Source organism: Mytilus galloprovincialis, chromosome 2 (assembly GCF_965363235.1).
Source record: "Mytilus galloprovincialis chromosome 2, xbMytGall1.hap1.1, whole genome shotgun sequence".
NCBI lineage: Eukaryota > Metazoa > Mollusca > Bivalvia > Mytilida > Mytilidae > Mytilus > Mytilus galloprovincialis.
Window position 1 is genome coordinate 76,485,968 of NC_134839.1, and position 15,169 is coordinate 76,501,136.

The 15,169-nt window shown below is 31.5% G+C and overlaps 1 protein-coding gene across 1 annotated transcript in view; it reads left to right on the top strand.

Annotated features, from left to right (window-relative positions):
• Positions 1-807: 807 nt before the first annotated feature.
• The window catches only part of LOC143062408 (uncharacterized), a 53,949-nt gene continuing 39,587 nt past the window's right edge, over positions 808-15,169 (top strand). Inside the window, exon 1 of the mRNA XM_076234106.1 lies at positions 808-920. The gene's annotated coding sequence lies outside the window, so the exon portion shown is untranslated. The remainder of the gene's footprint in view (positions 921-15,169) is intronic.

Genomic DNA, 15,169 nt, shown 5'->3' on the forward strand with positions numbered 1-15,169 from the left:
TAAACAACGTCAGTACCTAGAGTCTACAATACAAAACTATCATGTACCATTTGGGAAGTTGATACGGAAATATTTATCAACAAGGTCTTGGTATTTTCCAATGAACATTTTTCATAAACAGAACGAGCCGTTCTTTGACAAACCATTGCTAATAACGTTTTGTAAAGTCTAAGTAGCAACTGCAAGCTCCAGACTGGTGGATATATTTCTGCTATAATTTCAAAATTAAAATCGTCGTGCTTGTCATAAATTTTGTTATTGAGATGTCCACTAATTTTAAATTCGAGATATAAGTCTAACATTGAGGCAGAGGAAGCCATGTACATTGTGTCTTTAGTTCCTAGTTTTTAGGATCAATCTATGGAACCCAATCAGAAAAATGTGGATTGTAAATGGAAAGGACAATTATCACTTGGATTTCTAAAATGAATCTAAACACTACATCTTCTTTAATTGAACGAAACGCAATACCACGACAACTCATGTCGACAACTAATATATTACTTAATGAAGTTTTTTAGTTCTATGAACTATATATTCAATGTAAAGACAAAATCCCAAATAATTTTGTTAAATTATATAAGAATTGTATAATATTAATAAAAGTAAGACCCTCAACCTGCATTTAGTTATTGAATTTATATGACTGTCATTAAGTATAGAAACAGAAGACAATAAAGTAGTATTAGTATGCAGGAATCATGAAGAATACTGATATGGATACATATATATAAGGATTCTTAATTTAACAAGTTGAATCCTTATGGAGAAATGTTGGAAAGCCGATAATCTCATTTACTGATATAAACATTACTTTCGGTAGGATCTACCAATGCTGTAATGAATTCTCCGAGCCATACGGTTGTCAGAACAAAATCATTAGAAAAAACTGGATTAAAGTGAAGGCATTTCAGTAATTGGTAAGTAATAATTCACTGTATTAACATTTATATACGCTTGAAGTCTTTTGATTGTTTGTGTCGTCAGCTTACTGTATTGTTTACCTTTTCTCAATCAACATCTTCAATTCACATTAATGGAATGAAATGAATTAAATACTTTCAGCATCTTAATGCTGTTGATTGATAACACATTTTTGTACGTGCGTATTTCCAATAACATGTATAACCGTTTTAACAACTCATTTTATCACTTCAAAAATTTAATACTCATCTGGTTCAATATTTTACTGTATTTTTTTTTTCGGACATGGTTTGTAAATATTCAAATACATATTCACTATAAAAATCCAGGCTGTTATATAATAAATCAGAATTGTAAGTATATATCTCTGAAACTCATTCTGGTATTTGAAGAGATTTGTAGTTAAGTGAACAAAGAACCATTGTTTTTCTATATTTGTTTCTGTTCTAATGACGCTTTATGCTTATATGCACAACAGTTGGCTTTATTTGCATACTTTGAACACTAGTATTAAAAAAGATAAAGTAAATTAACAAAAAAAATCTGATCTCAAAGGAATATATTTGAAAACCCTATATTAAATCCCGTTACGTAACAAACTATTTCTTGGATGTAAATTCGTGTATTCTAACTGTTTCTTTTAGATTTATGGACATGCAAATGTAAATATAACAGTTCAGCATAACCATGTGAAACATAACGAGAGAGATTATACCAGGGGGGGGGGGGAGAATTCCAAAACATTAAATCGAAAAAAAAAAGAGAAAAAAAAAGAAATTATAAGGTCAAAAGACAAACAAAGTAAACAAAATCAACAAATCACTACACAGAAAAAAAGACTTAGCAACATTAACATCCTCCTGAAACATAGGGGACTTGAAGATATGGAAAACACATAAATACGCCTGGTAAGAGGGTATATAGATTGGAAGTAAGCAAAAAAACACGGGGTGCATATAGCTAGAATACTTTTATAGAAAGAACACCTAAAATGCGGAAGACAAATATATATTGAGTACACCTGTGAATGCAGGGACATATTGATAGAGAGTACACCTAAATAACAAGAAGCATAATGGTAGGCAATAGACCTAAAATAGCGAGGGTTCATATGAACAGGGAGTAAACCTTAAATAGAGGGGACATAATGATAGGGAGTACACATAAATAGTGGGGATACATTAAAATAGGAAGTACACCTAAATTAGCGGTGACATATGGGTAGGGACTACACCTAAAATAGCGGGGGTACATATGAAAAGAGAGTACACCTAAAATAGCGGAGACATAAGGATAGGGACTACACCTAAAGTAGCGGGGGTACATATGAATAGAGAGTACAACTAAAATAGCAGGGACATAAGGGTAGGGAGTGAGTACATAAAAAAGCGGTTGTAAATTTGAATAGGTAGCACACCTAAAACAGCGAAGTACATATGAGTAAGGAAAACACTTAAAATAGCGGGGACATATGGATAGGGAATGCACCTAAAATAATGGGTGTACATATGGATAGGTAGAACAACTACAATAGATAGAGAACATATGGATAGGATAAAATTGGAAATATAGATATGTAGAAAGGTAACAGGTAACATTTCATAAATGTAAGTTAATCTAAAGTATCTTTAAAGATTTAAGACATTTAGAATTAACTTTAAACATCCATTAAGATGAATATGATGTTATTACAAACGGACCTTGCAAAGTTGGAAGGTAACAATTCAACAGGTTTCACATCAAAATAAGATTTTCATTAAATTATTTTAGTTACATGAACATCTTTGGCTTGCAAGGCATAACCGTACCTTTACATGTACTGTTGAAGCAAACGGCCTGTCTTAGAATCAACACGCCTCCACATTGATTCCAGAAACTTCTTTCTTATAACTTATCTGTTTTAGAAGGATTGACAAAACTTCCATTTTGTAAAGAATTAACTTATCAAATTGAAACCTATCTGAGTACAGAAGCTTCTGAATAAAAAAATACTCATATAAACATTGGGCGAAATATCACCAAACGAGTATTTAGGAACGTTCAAATGGATATAGGAAGATGTGGTGTGAGTGCCAATGAGACAACTCTCCATCCAAATAATAATTTATAAAAGTAAACCGTTATAGGTCAATGTACAGCTTTTAAATGGTTTATTTTTTTTCTAACTGAGTTAAACATTCGTTTTGTTTTCTGATTTTATCCATGCATCTATTGTCTATAGAGCCCTTATGAATTTATTCTTTGTTCAAGACATCCATGAATACGGTAAGATATCTTAAATAGTTTTAATCATGACTAAATATGAGGGTTTTACAAGGAATTATGTATATTTAAATCAATAGTATTGTTAGCAGAGCCAAAAAAAACAAAAACAAAAAATAAACCATTGAAGAACTATATTACCGCAAATACTTAGTAAACATAAATGTGTGTATCTTATATGATAAAACTTAATAATTTTATATGAATAATACAATAAACTTATTCATGCACATTTTATATACAAAGCATCATTTTACAGGCATGGAAAATGAAATGATTGTTAGTGGACATAAACCGTGTTTCAGAATTTATATTATAATAGGAAACAGAATGTAATATGCAAGCAACAATTAGAAAATATCTGCTAAATATTTCACATTTCATGTACAACAAGTATATATCATGCGATATTGCAGTATTATTACAATGGTTGCAATGCATCACAATGCTTTCGAAGTACAAAAGATCCAAAACAATTCACATGTGAAATAGATCCGAAAGTTATACTCCAAAGACGTTTTACAAAAATTGATGTTGTCGGGATATACGCGATGAGGTTGCACTAAATGAATTGAAGATGCGTGTTAAGGGCATATAATATAAAAAAAATATACAACTCGTGACCGAACAACTTTGATGAGCAACTGATGTACAACTCACATTCGTCAATTAATGTTTTGCTCGGTAACTCGTTTAATATCTTTCTATAAATGAGTTGCTGTAATACTTTTACTGTAACTAGCAATATTCTGTGCTTTAAAGAAGATAACTGTTCACTCAGTCTGACCTCGTCAGTAAAATATGTCTTTGCATTTACTGCCATCAATACATTAAAAGAATTTATCCCGCCAAACTGTCGCCAAAAGAATCATCCCGAAGAACTCATTAGGAAATATATGATCATACTTGAAGTATTTTTCAGCTACATTTTTGTATATATCGCTAAACTATGATTTCCTCTATACTTTAATGTCCCAATCAGCAAATGCATGGCATATTGTGTCAAGTATTTAAATAACTGAAATAAGTTGTTTTCATAATTGTTTGAAATATTCCTTTATTCCGGTACATTTAAGAAAATAAAAACGAGAACCCTTAACAAAACCTTATAATGGTAAATAGACATTTTTATTACATTCGAAACTGCAGTATTATAAACCAATTTAGATAGATGTCATGCTTCACGTCTCTTTTATGATGTCAGTTTTGATTAAATGCAACGATGGAAGACAATAACCATTTAGTCTTAGAGATCAACTACAATTACATGGAATTACATTATCCTCGGGCAAAATATTTTACATAAGCTTTCATCTCCAATCATACATAATTTCCGTGTGATTTTGATTGATATTGTTGCCTAAAGAAAGCAAATAAAAACATGCTTTTATGTAAACGTGTTGTTTATGCCAAGAAAAATTCAGTAATCTATCACATTGATTAATGTTATTAATGCGGAAAGAAGGGATGGGTTGTAGCTATAACAAATATATGGTCATCTGTTACACAATGTTCTTTAATTATCAACTAAATCATGATGGCGATCGTTTGTCTCCATACACATTTACTGTAGGAAATTTAAAATGTGAAACCCTGTAGTCATTTATACAGTTAAATTATCTTAAATCACATCTTATATTTGCAATAAGAAAATTTCAATGAAACAGCCCCACTTAGCAATAACATTAGAATTGATTGACGGTTTGTGTGTTAAATTATTCTCAATACAAATACTTAACTGCGTGAATAAAATAGAGATAAACTGCTGCAGAAAGTCACGTATTGCAATTGTTATCATTATCAATATCTGTTGAAGTACATCCCACAAAGGTTATGGGTTTTACCTGTGATATTTTCCGACAACAACTAGAACTATGCTTGTAATCTTCCATTAATATCTATTTCAACAACAACTCTCACAACGAGATTTTTTTAACCAGATTCATTTAAAAAAAACTAAAGTCAACCATTTATACATTGATTGAATTAAGCCTTCCGATTGATATCTATCGTGTGTTTTTCTATGTTGTAAAGTTATACTATTGTTTCAGGAAAAAGGAAGAAGGTTTGGTACCATTAAAACTTTTAATCCCGATGCAAATGTTTGCACCTTTCCTAAGTCAGGAATCTGATGTACAGTAGTTGTCGTTTGTTTATGTATTTCATACGTGTTTCTCTTTTCTCGTTTTTTATATAGATTAGACCGTTGGTTTTCCCGTTTGAATGGTTTAACACTAGTAATTTTGGGCCCTTTATACTTGTTGTTTGGTATAAGCCACGGCTCCGTGTTGAAGACCGTGCATTGACCTATAATGGTTTACTTTTATAAATTGTTGTTTGGATGGAGAGTTGTCTCATTGGCACTCACACAACATCTTCCTATATCTACAACTTCATCTGCCTCATTTCTAGACTTATACCTAGCATTTGACTACAGCGGCCATTTCATCATAAGAATATATGAAAAATGAAACGGTTTCGATTTTGAAATTATAAACTGTTCTCACCTAAGCAGCAATATATCAACTTCACTTTTGTATAGAGTATACTTTTCATAACTCCTTCGATATTCAAAAGCTTGCAGCTGCTTCTCATATTTTATAAACGTTATCGTTGTCTGAGCCAAAGAATAATGGATAAGGGTTTTGTCAAAGAACGTCTTTTTTCTGAAATTCATCGGAAAGTTCAAAGAGCAATATGTATCTTCTATTTATAGTTTCATCTTTGTGCTCTTATATTCCTTTTGGTCATATGCCTAATGATGTTAATTGTTACTTATGCATCTAGTAATAGGGACTTAAGCTTTTGAAATTCTTGATGATAGTTGATCAAGAGGTACGATTCGGACGCAAGAGGTTTTTACAGAGTTGTTTTCATTTTGATTTTTCTTGATTTTGTCAGTTTTGATGGACTTTTTGAATTATCCTTGGTGTTCGTTATTTGTGTTTATACATGTGCTATTAAATTGAAAGGTCACTAGCTGTCAAAATCTGTTGACTCAAATTCGCATATTTGATATATAACATACTAAAATACATAACCAAATGATAATAACTTGAAGTCTTAAAAATAAACAGAACAGTTAACAATGCATATACTAGAATATCAGAATTTGTGTGTATTTTAGTCTTGACGCCATCTAATTAACTATCTATATGACATCCGAAAGCTAACAACAGTCACATAACACGATATAAAATTAAACATACATATATAGTGACCTCGTGCAAGTAGATTTTTCTATGGTTTGATTTCATGCTGTCGATTTTACCCGTAAAAGATAATTTGTGTGTGTGCATCGAATCAGTCAATCAAATGATTTATCTTTGTTTCACTTTCAATGTTGACATTCTTTTCTTTTGAAATTTGAACACGCATAAATCATGCATAATTCATCTTGAGATAAGGGTTTAAATTGCTGTTCACTTGCGTACGGATTCAATAAGGTCGAATTATTGACTTGCAAGAGAACAGTTCACCTTCAATGTTTCTTATCTTATTTGTCAAATTTGTACCATAATAGCTGCCGACAGCGAATTATTATTTCAATATTTCACTTTTTCACTTTCATTTATGATTGAACAAAAAACAAATCATACTTTAAATGTGTTATTTATCTCAAAGCTAGTGCCCCGTTAATGTTGTTAGGTTTTACATTTCTTCAAATTCATTGATTGGTCTTCTTGACGTTATTTTCGGTTTATAGCTCCTCAAAAAAAAACTCTATACTGATTTAATATTTTTTGTTTCGATCACCAATAATAAGAAGACATCTTCATTTTCGATATGAATCAGTTGCACTGAACAAAAATTCGATTTCTTAACAATTTTGTAAATTTTGGTTATATACGTTTTTGCATTGTTTAAATTACACATTAGTCATACACTGATCATATACTGAACAGATCTGTATTGACTGCAAGCAAATTACACGAACAGTACCGAATAAATCGCAGTGGATAAATTCCGAAACTGACGTAATAATCTATTATCGAGTCTATCAATAGCTGATCAGATCAAAATGACTATTTATGAACTCAACTGGTTTACTCGTCAACGCATTTACAATTCTCAATTGATATGTTACACACGTCCATGTTAATCTTCAGCTATCAAAACTTGGTAAACAGGATGTGATATAAAAATTTGGAAGAAAAACTAAAATCAACACTACACGACACGACATGGTTGATCGATAATGTATGCCGCAATGCGTCTATGTCTTATCTTCCGAGAAAAATGTTACAGCGGTATTTAAAAGTCTTATGAAAAAGAAAGGCAGTTTGCTCTGAAAAGTTACCTATGTTGTCCTATTCCTTATAGTTGATTACGTCCGAAGCATGAAAATCAAAGAGAGACTTATAGAGAAACATCCTGACTCCTCTTTTGTTGATGATTTATGTGTATCACATTGATTCGAAAATTTGCTTCTATTTCAAAATTTTGTCGTTTTTTAAACAAAATTGATTGTCCAATAAAACAGCATGTTTTTTTATATGTAGAGAGAATGAATCATCTCTCTTTAAGGTTGGGAAACTCAAATGCTTATAAAAAAAGTAAAATCACAAAAATACTGAACTCAGAGTAAAATCAAATTTGAAATTCCCTAATTACATGGCAAAATCAAATGACAAAACATATAAAAAACGAATGGACAACACCTGTCTTTTGGCGGAAGCGACTCAGATTGTATGTGTAATCGAACAGCTAACGAAAAATTTATTAAGGGCATACGATACAGTTACAGGGGAGGTAATGACGTTGCTAACGTAAATTGTTATTTTCGCGACGTCAAACTATGACTTATCGGGAAAAGATTTAGTTTTCGACTGATTTTTATCATTGAAACTTATCTAACTTGAAAACGAGTTCATGGACCCCTCTTTTTAAAATTTCAATTGGTTTGATAACGCGAGAAGATTGTGATTGCCAATTTGCATGAAAACGTAGATAGTGCATTTTTTTTTAATTTGATAAATATACAGTAAAAAATTTTGGTTTTTTCTACATTCAGGAACATTTGATAATATGAGTTATTTCTGAATAATTTTAAAGATACTTATAAAACACAGAAAGTACTAATGATCTAACTAAAAACAATTTGTGTTTATCTTTTAAAACAAAAAAGTTATGCCTTTCTTTCGAAAAGGCTAATACGGCCACAAATCCGAATTTTGAGCAAATATACAAAATGTCGACGTCATTTTACTAAAAAAATAGCACATGAAGCTATATTTTTTATTAAATATTTGATTTAATCAGGTAAACAATAGTCTATTTGGAAATTTTATCAAAATGTAAATACGGGATCAAAACTGTATCGTATGCCAGGCTAATAATTTGGCACGCAAGTTCCGGATTAAGATATAAGACTCCTTTTTGGCATTTGAATAAAAACAGTTGATGCTAAGCACTATTCATAAGTATTTAAAAAAAAGAGTGCACCTCTAGCGTTATTGTTATCCATGAAAGAATAGGTTATTGCCACTTGAAATAGAAAAATTGAGCGTTGATAATGCAACGAAAACAGTTTTGTTGTGATTTTCTGAAGGTTTTTGAATACATGATACATTGGACATTTAACTTTCAAAAGTATTGACAAGTTTAGTCATTCGAAGTTACATAAAATTCATCTTTAACCTTTCTTTAAATTAGATAAATTACAGGCACTGGTGGGTCACTGTATATTGATAAAAAAACCTCTTTCTGAGATAAAAAAAATCAATAGAAGAATGACTGTTTATTCCCATACTGTCAAGGCGAAAAGATTATGGAGACCTGTCTTCTTATGATGTGTATGAATGCCAGTTAGTACGACAATCAACTCACCGTGATTCATGATATTTTTTTTGGTAGACGGAGTGAACATCTTTCTAAATATGACTTCATTGCAAAAAAATACTTATTTCATGTATATTGTTTTACTACTATATGGGAGGTAATATAATAGAATCGTGAGTGCTGCTAAAGTCTTCCCGTTGGGAGTACAATGATGTATTTGTCTATGCCTCTTTCTGTTTGTTGCAACAGCTGATTTACAATGTTAAAATCAAATATCAATTGATATGAATACAAATATTATTATCCCATTCCAAAAGCTTTATGCAAATAAAATGAATTGCAGCAAAATATATAATGAAAAGTTCATCTCAATGAGACTGCAAATAATTAACATAAAAACACCAAAAACTATGCGAAGGGTAAACATACGATATACATCTTTTGACATATCTTTATACTAGATTTCAAACTGTAAATAGTTTTCAAAGGTACCAGGATTATAATTTAATACGCCAGACGCGCGTGTCGTCTACATAAGACTCATCAGTGACGCTCATATGAAAATATTTATGAAGCCAAACAAGTACGAAGATGAAGAGCATTGAGATTCAAAATTCCAAAAGGTTGTGCCAAATACGGCTAAGGTAATCTATGCCTGGGATAAGAAAATCTTTAGTTTTTCGAAAAATTCAAAGTTTTATAAAACAGGAAATTTATAAAAATGACCACATTATTGATATTCATGTCAACACCAAAATGTTGACTACTCAGCTGGTGATACCCTCGGGGACGAAACGTCCACCAAACTTTTGATATATTTTGCAGTGACATATCTAATTAACAAATTAACAAAATAGCGCCTTTGTTGTCAGGTAGAATAAATCGCCTGTTTCAATGATGTAGTCATATTTATCAACAAAGTCTTGGTACCTTCCGATGATTTGTTTTAGAAAAAGGACGAGACGTTCATCAACTTTCTAATTAGACATTGCCTTTTTGTGCTAACATAACCATTTTACTATAACATTAAACCTTTTTTTTTTAAAAGGAAAATCTCACTTATAAATTTCAAATAAAATTTTCCAATTTCAGTAACAATATATGAAAACTCTGAAAGTTTTTCGGATAGATTGATTTATTCTTATTACCATAGAAGCCATTCCAAAAAACAGCGCTTATACCAACGATATACAGTTGGACAAGTATTACACTATTTGTGTCACTACATTGCTTTTGGTATGGATTTTCGCGGTGATATATTTGTTGTATTCAAACTTTCAGATCCTTTCTTTGTACCGTTTTGTTTACGTGTAAACTCTTGACATTTTCAGTCAAAGATAGTTCTGTTATTTTTTCTACTACGGCCCGATTGTCAAAGATCTGCCTTCACTGCTACATTACTATAATCACATCTTTGATTTACACCAACTATTATTAAAATTGATTGGTCGTTGGTGCTCCCTTTAAATCATGTCCGTATTGTTTGTAGACAAGGCATCAGTCTACTTGACATTTACAGGAATACACGTCCCCTTTTGACATTCGTTTCTGGAAATATGCCCGTCAGATTACTAAATTAATGATATTTTTGTTACTCGATTGTATGTATTCAGGCTGATACTATTAATTTTCCAATATGTTTCTAGTATATAAGGGTCACGCCAAGCTATTGTGCTCAGGTATTGACAATATCTATCGTTCACGCTAACGTAACTATCTCATTTTGGGCATACTGTAAAACATGGTATGGTACGATGGTATGGTATGTGTTATGGTATGATGGTATGGTACGAATACCATCATACCATGGTATGCATGAATGGTACCATGGTATGGTATGATGGTATGGTACAAATTATTATACCATGGTATGAAGCATGGTATGGTTTTTCAAAAGAGGAAATTTTGAAAAGTTAATAAACCTACTCTTAAACAGGATTTTATTAATAATCTGTTTTCTTTTCTTTCTTTTTTGACCTATTCCAAAAACAAACTTTTGTTTTCATTGAGAAACAGGAACAAGAATATTTGTTGAAAAAACAAAGTAAACAGAATATTCATTGGTTCATTTTTTCCAAGACATTTAGAATCAAAACAATTAATTTAGAAAAGAATGGCCCACACACATTTAAAAGCTGAGTCAGTCCTTTAGTTAGGATATTGACATACATTAAGCAAGTTAAGAACTTCATGAAGTTGTTAGCAAACATTAAAATTGATAAAACCTTGATTTATTCTTATACTTTCCTTGCAACCTAGTAAAACTATCATGCTGAAGAAAAAAAGCCAAAGTGTGGTTGGTGATAAGTTGTAGTTATAGTAAGAATGTAATCTGCTGTGACCGCAAGTTTTGTTCAATTAAAGGACTTTTTTATTTCAATTTTTTAAACTAGCAAATTTGGCATCAAACTGAGAACCAAGGTCTCATTTTTCGGCCTCTTCTACCAGGCCACACTTTTCAATTATTTTTCGAATTGCAAATTGAAACGGTTTTTTATTTTTCACAACTCCATTCAGGTGCTCTGGGTCAATGTAACTTATCAAACTTTCTATATCATCAGTTAATTGTTTTTATCTTGAGATTGACCAGGGATTTAGCTGGTTGAGGAGTGGCCACTCCTGGTAACTTTGGGATAAACTATAAATAGGAGACAGAAATGAACTACATTGGTTAGAGGTATAGGGCGAGGGTTGAGATCTCACAAAACATGCTTAACACTGCCACATTTGTTGCACCTGTACCAAGTCTGGAACCTCTGTTCTAGTCTTGTTTTTTTTAAATTTTGGTTCATTTATATGTTTCGGAGTTTATTGTCACGTTTATTTTATATTAACTAGTACACATTTTTGTTCGGAAAACGGCCATTAAACTTCTAACCCCCCCTTTTATACGACCGCAAAAATTGAAAATTTTTTGGTCGTATATTGGTATGATGTTGGCGTCGTCGTCTGCGTCGTCGTCGTCGTCGTCCGAATACTTTTAGTTTTCGCACTCTAACTTTAGTAAAAGTGAATAGAAATCTATGAAATTTTGACACAAGGTTTATGACCACAAAAGGAAAATTGGGGTTGATTTTGGGAGTTTTGGTCCCAACATTTTAGGAATTAGGGGCCAAAAAGGGCCCAAATAAGCATTTTCTTGGTTTTCGCACTATAACTTAAGTTTAAGCAAATAGATATCTATGAAATTTTGACACAGGGTTTATGACCACAAAAGGAAGGTTGGGATTGATTTTGGGAGTTTTGGTTCCAACAGTTTAGGAATTAGGGGCCAAAAAAAGGCCCAAATAAGCATTATTCTTGGTTTTCGCACAATAACTTCAGTATAAGTAAAAAGAAATCAATGAAATTTAAACACAAGGTTTATGACCACAAAAGAAAGGTTGGGATTGATTTTTGGATTTGAGGTCCCAACAGTTTAGGAATTAGGGGCCAAAAAGGGGCCCAAATAAGCATTATTCTTGGTTTTAGCACCATAACTTTAGTATAAGTAAATAGAAATCTATGAAATTTAAACACAAGGTTTATGACCATAAAAAGAAGGCTGGGTTTGATTTATGGAGTTTTGGTCCCAACAGTTTAGGAATAAGGGGCCCAAAGGGTCCAAAATTGAACTTTGTTTGATTTCATCAAAAATTGAATAATTGGGGTTCTTTGATATGCCAAATCTAACTGTGTATGTAGATTCTTAATTTTTGGTCCTGTTTTCAAATTGGTCTACATAGTCCAAAGGGTCCAAAATTAAACTAAGTTTGATTTTAACAAAAATTAAATTCTTGGGCTTTTTTTATATGCTGAATCTAAACATGTACTTAGATTTTTGATTATGGGCCCAGTTTTCAAGTTGATTCAAATCAGGATCCAAAATTATTATATTAAGTATTGTGCAATAGCAAGAAATTTTCAATTGCACAGTATTCAGCAATAGCAAGAAATCTTCAATTGCACAGTATTGTGCAATAGCAAGAAATTTTCAATTGCACAGTGTTGCATAATAGCAAGAAATCTTCAATTGCACAGTATTGTGTAATAGCAAATATTTTCAATTGCACAGTATTGTGCAATAACAAGAAATATCTAATTGCACAATATTGTGCAATAGCAAGAAATTTTCAATTGGAGTTATCTTTCTTTGTCCAGAATAGTAGTTGAATCAACTTAAATCATTGTTTTATACAATATACAATGTATATTCACTTTTACTACCAACTGATAAATTAAAACAATCTTTACCATTCAGTGATAACAAGCACTTTATTTTACATTTTAATATTTTATGATGTATTTAAATGAGTAGTTATTGTTGCAAACTCCATTAGAAATTTGAATTGAGATAAGTTTTTGGAAAAAGGGAAAGGGGGATGTGAAAAAAAAATGGGGGGGGGGGGGGTAAACTTGTCTCGTTTCAGATTTCATAAAAATAAAAAGAAAATTTCTTCAAACATTTTTTTGAGAGGATTAATATTCAACTGCATAGTGAATTGCTCAAAGGCAAAAAAAATATTTTAAGTTCATTAGACCACATTCATTCTGTGTCAGAAACCCATGCTGTGTCAACTATTTAATCACAATCCAAATTTAGAGCTGAATCCAGCTTGAATGTTGTGTCCATACTTGCCCCAATCGTTCAGGGTTCAACCTCTGCAGTCGTATAAAGCTGCGCCCTGCGGAGCATCTGGTTTAAGTTAAATTATTGCTCCCTTAGGAGCCAGCTTCAGCCCGTCTTCTGGTGCAAGATTTTTTCGCTGTGTAAAAGACTCTTTTTTTTTGCCTTGCGCTGTTTTCTTCTCTTTGGTCGGGTTGTTGTTTCTTTGACACATTCCCCATTTCCATTCTAAATTTTATGAAGAATTTACTATACTCAAAGACAGTTACATATATGCTGTTTATGTTACTCCTTTGAGGAAGCACCGTACAGAAAGAAATGGACAGCAAATTTAATGTGATTATTGTGAATCTTAAAATTCTTGTAAACAACAGGTACATGTAAGATCAGTTCTCCGAGACAAATTATGGTTAAAAACACTTTAATTAAGTGTCTATAGTGACATATTACAGGAATCCCATTTTCATATAAACAGTTAACAACATTACAAATTTAAACAGAACAGATAACAGCCAGTAGGTTGAAAACAGTAAACAGTTTAATTTTGTTTCAAATAACAGTTAAAAACACAAAGGCACCACAGGTTAACACAAAAAGGTATTGCCCCCCTCTCTTATACTAGGTCATTATGTTGATCATTTTCTGATACTTATGATACTTATAGTTTAAAATCAGTCTACATATTTAAAGGATACTACATCGTTCATTAATATCATTGAGAAATTAGAACCTATGGCAAATAGCCTTTTGGTTTCGTATAATATAATACAGATGTTTACTAATCTTCCTCAAACGTCCTGTTAAACGAGCCCATGACAGTTTTGACAAATCAAGCTCCCCTGTCAATGTACGTATTAATACATTTGTTGAGAACCATTTTAGAAAACAATGCAGTTGATTTCGATGGAAAAATTTATAAACCAATAATAGTTGCGGCAATTGGTGCAGTCCCTTCACGGGAAATCTGTGATATATTTAATTATGTTAATATATTCGAAATAATGAATCAAATACTTTCTGCATTACATAATATTCTATCATGGCAGATATAGGGACAATATGCATTCATAATATTCGATCGACTAATAGATTTTTTTTCGTTTAGCAAATTATTATAACTCTTTATTAAAGCTCAAACGAAAAAATATCGTTCTTAGATGTTGATGTAATTAAAGGTCAAATATTTACAACACATGGCAATTATAATTGACCTTGAAATACATTTTAAAGAAACCTATTATTATCTCAATCTGCACAGAAATAGCTGTCACTCTCAGCATGTATTGAAAAAAATGAAATAAAGTTGTTTAATAAAATCTCACATAATAAAAAAAAGACTCATTCCTTGGTTGAAATTGTGTATTAACTTCCATAATGCACATTATTTTTACATATAAATGAAGAAAACAAAATACACTCTACAACATGTGGTATCTATCAACTAACATAGTATTATATTAGTGACAGTTTAATTTGAAAGTATGGTGTTTTCTAATCCACACAGGAGATGCATTCACCTTTTATTCACATTTTTAGTGGAATTTCTTGGCCATAGATGGTTATGCAATACAACTTTAACTACATTATCTAGATTAT